Here is a 6,908-nt window from a genome sequence, read left to right on the forward strand (position 1 = left end):
CAATTATACTCCAATAAAGATGTTAAAAAAAAAAGCAGTTCTTTTAAGCCTCTTAAATGTTTCAGTATACTATTAATTTACGTTATATAGAAGATGACTGACTTAGCAAATGCACACACTGGTCCAGCCAATTATCACAGACCTCAAAGTAGTAGAGTCAAAACCAATGAGGCTATCCTGATGCATGTTAGCCCACACTGTTAATTTAGCATTTGAAGCTAGATTTAAAAGCAAAAACCTATTACCCTTCATATGAGGCTCCATCAGTTATTAATTAAAGATTATGCATTCTGCTTTTCCCTGGTGTGATTCTGTCCTGCTCGACTGTTCCCTGGAACAGTGGTCTTTTATCTCCATCCACCTTCTCTCCCACCTAAGTGTGTGCCACCAACCCATGGAAGATTTGATGGACATGGACATGAGCCCCCTGAGGACCCAGAACTATCTTTTCAGTTGTGAACTGAAGGCCAACAAAGATTATCACTGTAAGGTGGATAATGATGAAAATGAGCACCAGTTATCTTCAAGAACGGTCAGTTTAGGGGCTGGTGCAAAGGATGAATTGCACATTGTCGAAGCAGAGGAGATGAATTATGAAGGCAGCCCAATTAAAGTAACACTGGCAACTTTGAAAACGTCTGTGCAGCCAACAGTTTCCCTTGGGGGCTTTGAAATAACACCACCTGTGGTCTTATGGTTGAAGTGTGGTTCAGGGCCTGTGTGTATTATACTGACAGCACTTAGTAGCTGTGGAGGAAGATGCAGAGTCAGAAGATGAAGAGGAGGAGGATGTGAAACTCCTAAGTATACCTAGAAAGCGTTCTGCCCCTGGAAGTGGTAGCAAGTTTCCACAGAAAAAAGTAAAACTTGCTGCTGATGAAGATGAAGATGATGATGAAGATGACGATGATGATGATGACTTTAATGATGAGGAAGCTGAAGAAAAAGCTCCAGTAAAGAGGTCTGTACGAGATACTCCAGCCAAAAATGCACAAAAATCAAACCAGAATGGAAAAGACTCAAAACCATCAACACCAAGATCAAAAGGTCAAGAATCCTTCAAAAAACAGGAAAAAACTCCTAAAACACCAAAAGGACCTAGCTCTGTAGAAGACATTAAAGCAAAAATGCAAGCAAGTATAGAAAAAGGTGGTTCCCTTCCTAAAGCGGAAGCCAAATTCAGCAATTATGTGAAGAATTGTTTCCAGATGACTGACCAGGAGGCTACTCAAGATCTCTGGCAGTGGAGTAAGTTTCTTTAAGAAAATAGTTTAAACAGTTTGTTAAAATTTTCCATCTTATTTCATTTCTGTAACAGTTGATATCTGGCTGTCCTTTTTATAATGCAGAGTGAGAACTTCTCCTACCGTGTCTGATAAATGTTGTCCAGGTTCCATTGCCAAGAATGTGTTGTCCAAAATGTCTGTTTAGTTTTTAAAGATGGAACTCCACCCTTTGCTTGGTTTTAAGTATGTATGGAATGTTATGATAGGACATAGTAGTAGTGGTGGTCAGACAAATGGAAATGGTGGGGAAACAAAAATATACACGTGAAATAAACTCAGTATTAAAAAAAGATTATGCATTCTTATACATTAAATACATATACACAAAGGCCTCTTTTTTTAAAAAGATAAATTTATTTTTTAATTTATTTTGGCTGTGTTGGGTCTTTGTTGCTGTGCATGGGCTTTCTCTAGTTGCGGCGAGCGGGGGCGACTCTTTGTTGCGGTGCGCAGGCTTCTCATTGCGGTGGTTTCTCTTGTTGCGAGCACAGGCTCTAGGCACGCGGGCTTCAGTAGCTGTGGCATGTGGGCTCAGTAGTTGTGCCACAAGGGCCCTAGAGCGCAGGCTCAGTAGTTGTGGTGCATGGGCTTAGCTGCTCCGCAGCATGTGGGATCTTCCCGGACCAGGGCTTGAACCCGTGTCCCCTGAACTGGCAGGCAGATTCTTAACCACTGCACCACCAGGGAAGTCCACAAAGGCCTCTTTTTAAGACAAAAAAAAACCAGTTATAAATAGACTGCAAAGCATGATGAACCTCCCTAGCCAATTGGCAGGGTGCTCCCTGTTGCAAAAACATCCCAGCAGAGGAGTCTGTCATCTGTTATGAGGCATCCAAGGATCTGAGTGCTTGGGAGGCAGAGTTCCTCTCTAGCTCTGGGAAGCCCAGCTCTGGCTGGGGGCTAAATCAAGAATTACTGTGAAGCTCTTGAAACCTCCAGAGACAAAAAAAAAAAACCAAACCTCTCAGATATTTTATATTCAAAGTTTTGGGGGGGCTTCCCTGGTGGCGCAGTGGTTGAGAGTCCGCCTGCCGATGCAGGGGACACGGGTTCGTGCCCCGGTCCAGGAGGATCCCACATGCCGCGGAGCGGCTGGGCCCGTGAACCATGGCCGCTGGGCCTGCGGGTCTGGAGCCTGTGCTCCGCAACGGGAGAGGCCACAACAGTGAGAGGCCCGCGTACCGCTAAATAAATAAATAAATAAATAAATAAATAAATAAATAAATAAATAGAATCCGCCTGCCAATGCAGGGAACACGGGTTCAATTCCTGGTCCAGGAAGATCCCACATGTGCAGAGCAACTAAGCCCATGCGCCACAACTACTGGGTCTGCGCTCTAGAGCCCGCAAGCCACAACTACTGAGCCCACGTGCCGCAACTACTGAAGCCTGCATGCCTAGAGCCCTTGCTCTGCAACAAGAGAGGCCACCGCAATGAGAAGCCCATGCACTACAACGAAGAGTAGCCCCCGCTCGCTCCAACTAGAGAAAGCCCGCGCGCAGCAAGGAAGACCAAACACAGCCAATAAATAAATTTATTAAAAAAAAAAAAAGTTTTCGGGCTTCCCTGGTGGCGCAATGGTTGAGAGTCTGCCTGCCGATGCAGGGGACGCGGGTTTGTGCCCCGGTCCAGGAAGATCCCACATGCTGCGGAGCAGCTAGGCCCGTGAGCCATGGCCGCTGAGCCTGCGTGTCCGGAGCCTGTGCTCCGCAACGGGAGAGGCCACAACAGTGAGAGGCCCACGTACCGCAAAAAAAAAAAAAAAAGTTTTGGGGGACTTACTTGGTCACCACAATGAGAAGCCCGTGCACCACAATGACGAGTAGCCCCCGCTCGCCACAACTAGAGAAAGCCTGCGTGCAGCAACGAAGACCCAACACAGCCAAAAATAAATAAATAATTTATTTAAAAAAACCCAAGAAGAACATTTTCCTTAGAGATAAAAATGGCAGACACCCCTAACATCTAAATAACAAGTAAGGCCCAACATCAGTGAGGCTGCCAGCACAGAAATAATAAAAACAGTTAACATCCAAAAAGGTCTCTTTCCTACCAAAGTTTTAAAAAGTCTCCCTTAAACAATGAGTTAGAGGAAATATAAAAATAAAAAAATAAAAAGTTTTGGGTAGAGTTCTAGAGACAGCAGACTCAAAACATAGGTGAGGCTCCAACAAAGCCTGATGGTAGGGTAGATCAGTACACCTTGCTGCTGATTTAAAAACCTAATCTACAGTACTGCCTCAAAATTAAGAATTAATGCACTAATACAAACCTAAATTTGTAAAATTATTGTTGAACTCTGCTTCCTAAGAAAGATCTTTCAGGATTCTTTGACTTGCTTAGTTCTTAAGGGCAGTATTAAATGGGATACTATCTTTGTCTAATGTAAATATGGTCACCATCTTATAATCAGGAGACATGAAGTCAGAGAGGTAAGGAATTTTCCTTATACCACACTGCGGAAAAATGAGTTTGTAATAGAATTCAAATATTTTCAACCAGTAACTAGAAATGACAACAGTCATATAGCCAACTTTCTATTATCATGATTTTTAATTCTTTCCATGACTTTTTGTGTTTCTTTGATTCTCCAACCTATAATGTAGGTACTACTGACATTTACCATTTTACATGTGAGGAAACAAGCACAGAGTAGCTGCATAACTGCTCCAGTATCACACACAGCTGGTAAATATGGAGGCAGGAGGGAAATTCATAGTCCATGCTCTTAACCACCCTACTGTTCACCCTTTATGTCTCTACCTACTTCCCCAAATAACAGTTTGTGGGTATTTTGTCTATCAGACACCATGAATGAACTCACCATAGAGTAAGTCCTCCATCTAGACTCAAAGGCAAAACAAAACCACAAGGGTGTCCTTTGGTCTAACAATCTGTGACCCAGGATCTGCTGAGAGGAGGCACCCCACTTGCAATTCCTGCCACAGTCTCTGTGGTTCAGGGCCTCGACCCTCCCTAATCCCACCAGCATTCACATTAGTTGTCATCAAGCATTCTCTCCATGTACAACATTGTTTGTTTTATGGAAACATAAAAACACGTTTCAACCACCCATCTGTTGCTTAAATCTCCTCTATGATACACTGGCCAAGTGGTCCGGAAATTTGAAACTTCCCATGGTAGCACATTCCATCCTGGTTGGCTTTCACTAAGAAACGATTTCCTCACGTTGAGAAAAAAAAATCTGTAGCTTCCTTTTATTTTTTCCAATTATAACTATTAGATCTAATCTGTTTGTTTGTTTTTATTTTGAGAATTTAATAAACATTACAGGTCCTACCCCCAGAAAAAATGTAGTCTGTAGCGATGCACAAAAGCTGACAAGCAGACCTCCTAAGGCATATAATGGTCCGTGGGCCTTAAGTTTAGAAACCCTCTTCGATAATAACCCTTCAAATGCTATACGGGGGAGAGCGCTCTTCCTCTCTGTACTGTGCACCGGGTCCAAGAAGAGACTTGTGTTCTTTTCCCCCCACTGAATTGCATCTGCTTATATTTTGGTCACTCATTTCAGCCCATGGAGACCTTTCTGAACCCTGGTCCTGTGATCTAATCAATTCACTATCCCTCCTTCATAGGCTTCCTATGACACACAAAGAAGTGTGCACATTTAACAAACAGAATATAATCATATGCAGTTGAGTTTGTCACCCCGGAGACCTGCTTCTGTTCCGATTTCTTCATCAGAACCAATTAATTCAGGAATTAGACGAACCAACTCAGAGGATACGAAAACACATGAGAGCCACATGATTGTGGCTACTGACTGCAAAACTTCCTTTTACAGTTTAGCATGTGACCTCAGGACACCCAAGTATTTTCCCAGGCCTAAAGCAGCCCTGCAACTGTAGTCTTCCTAAATAAAACAGAGTGGCTGCCCAGGGGCTAACTCTTTGGCGTGAAGGATTCTCATGGCCCGCAAGCTTACAAATGCCATGGTGGGTAGTAGGGGTTTTTTAATGATTTAATTTACTTGTTTTTAAATGAATTTTTTCATGCTTCAAGAGTAGCTTCTAGTGTTCTAGCATTTTGTGGACAACTTCACATTGATCCTGTCCAAGTACTTTGTAGATTTTATAAATTAACTCATAACACTTCTAGTGTTTGTCATTTCATAACTAAGAGTTTTAATATAGCCAGCATTGTGGAAGAAGATTGAAAAAAGATTTGAGTCAGAGGACCCCACTCTGTCATTAACTAACCAAGTGATCACAAGCAGTTCTTCTCTCCTTTCTGGGCCTCTTATTTCTCATGTGTAAAAGGAGGGAGCTGGGTTACTTCTTCTGTAACGTCTCCTCCAGTTTTCAATATCGTTTTATTCTAATTTTGTTAAATTAGATGGATGCCCTGAAGCATCAGAACCAATACAAATAGCAGTATCTGGATTCCTTTCTGTGCTTTAAACTTCAAGGCTGAAAATATGATTTTAATACACAAGGGCTATCACAAAACATCCTTTCACTATATTAGTGATGCATGGTAGGTCACAGGACCCAATCTCTCTATTCCAATGATTCCTAAACTTTGGAAACACCTAGGGAATTTTAAAAATTGATAATGCCTAGATCCTACCCCCAAATGTTCCAATTTAATTGGGAAAGAGTGAGACCACCTGGACCAGCAGAATTATAAAACCTTCTCCAGTTTAGAACCACTGCTCCAGTCCATAGTTTTCAATTCTGAATGCTTGCAGGAATCACCTGATAACTTTTCAAAGCCTGCCAATGCCTAGATCCACTCCCAGATTCTGATTCAATTGGCCTGTGGGACCAGGGCATTGACATGTTTTTAAACTCTGCAGGTGACTGTAATATGTAGACAGGGTTGGGAGCTACTCCTCTAAACTCTACTTCACAAGTTCCTTCTAGTTGATCGTCCTCACATGCTGCTCCACCTCACACTGGCTATTCATCGAATGAAAAAATTTTGGACCTGGTTACAAGGTACAGCACCACCTCCACTATATCAACCTGGTGTCATAACTTCCTGCTTTTTCTCTAGGACCATAACATCTTATCTTGTCAGTTAACCAGTGCTCCCTGTTATGTGACTTGAATTGCCCAGCTATGAGCTCTCAAATGCTTCTTTCAGATTGTAGTACCACTTCTTTCTATCAATTTCTGTCTGCTTTATGCATCAGTTTTCCCTAGTACCTTGAATGCCTTTGCCCACTATTCCAAACTTCCTCTGCATCCTGGATTATCCTGATAAAATTTCTCCTATGATCCCAACCAACTACGATTAAATGGAGTCTAACGGACACACCCAACTGAAAAAAAATCTGCCTATTTTCACCAACAGCTAACCAATGCTAGGCACATATAGCAAAGGGATTGGACACACACACACACACACACACACACACACACACACACTTTCTAAAACTGTAACACTTTCTTCCATTCAACACTGGCTTCAGTTCTGGACAGGTACCTTAAGAAACACAAGAATCAATCTTGGAAAAGTGCAAAGATGAGAACTGTACATTCTCAAGGGAATTAAGAAGTTACCAAAAGAAGGTGTAAGCAAAGATTAGACCCTCAGTCTAGAAAAATGAAAGCTGACAGTGAATCATTTTTAAATTGTGACTAAAATAATAT

The 6,908-nt window shown here is 42.2% G+C and overlaps 1 pseudogene; it reads left to right on the forward strand.

Moving 5' to 3' along the window:
• Positions 1-379: 379 nt before the first annotated feature.
• LOC101289580 (nucleophosmin-like) lies at positions 380-1,572 on the forward strand (annotated as a pseudogene).
• Positions 1,573-6,908: the final 5,336 nt, after the last annotated feature.

This window comes from Orcinus orca, chromosome 7 (genome assembly GCF_937001465.1).
Source record: "Orcinus orca chromosome 7, mOrcOrc1.1, whole genome shotgun sequence".
NCBI lineage: Eukaryota > Metazoa > Chordata > Mammalia > Artiodactyla > Delphinidae > Orcinus > Orcinus orca.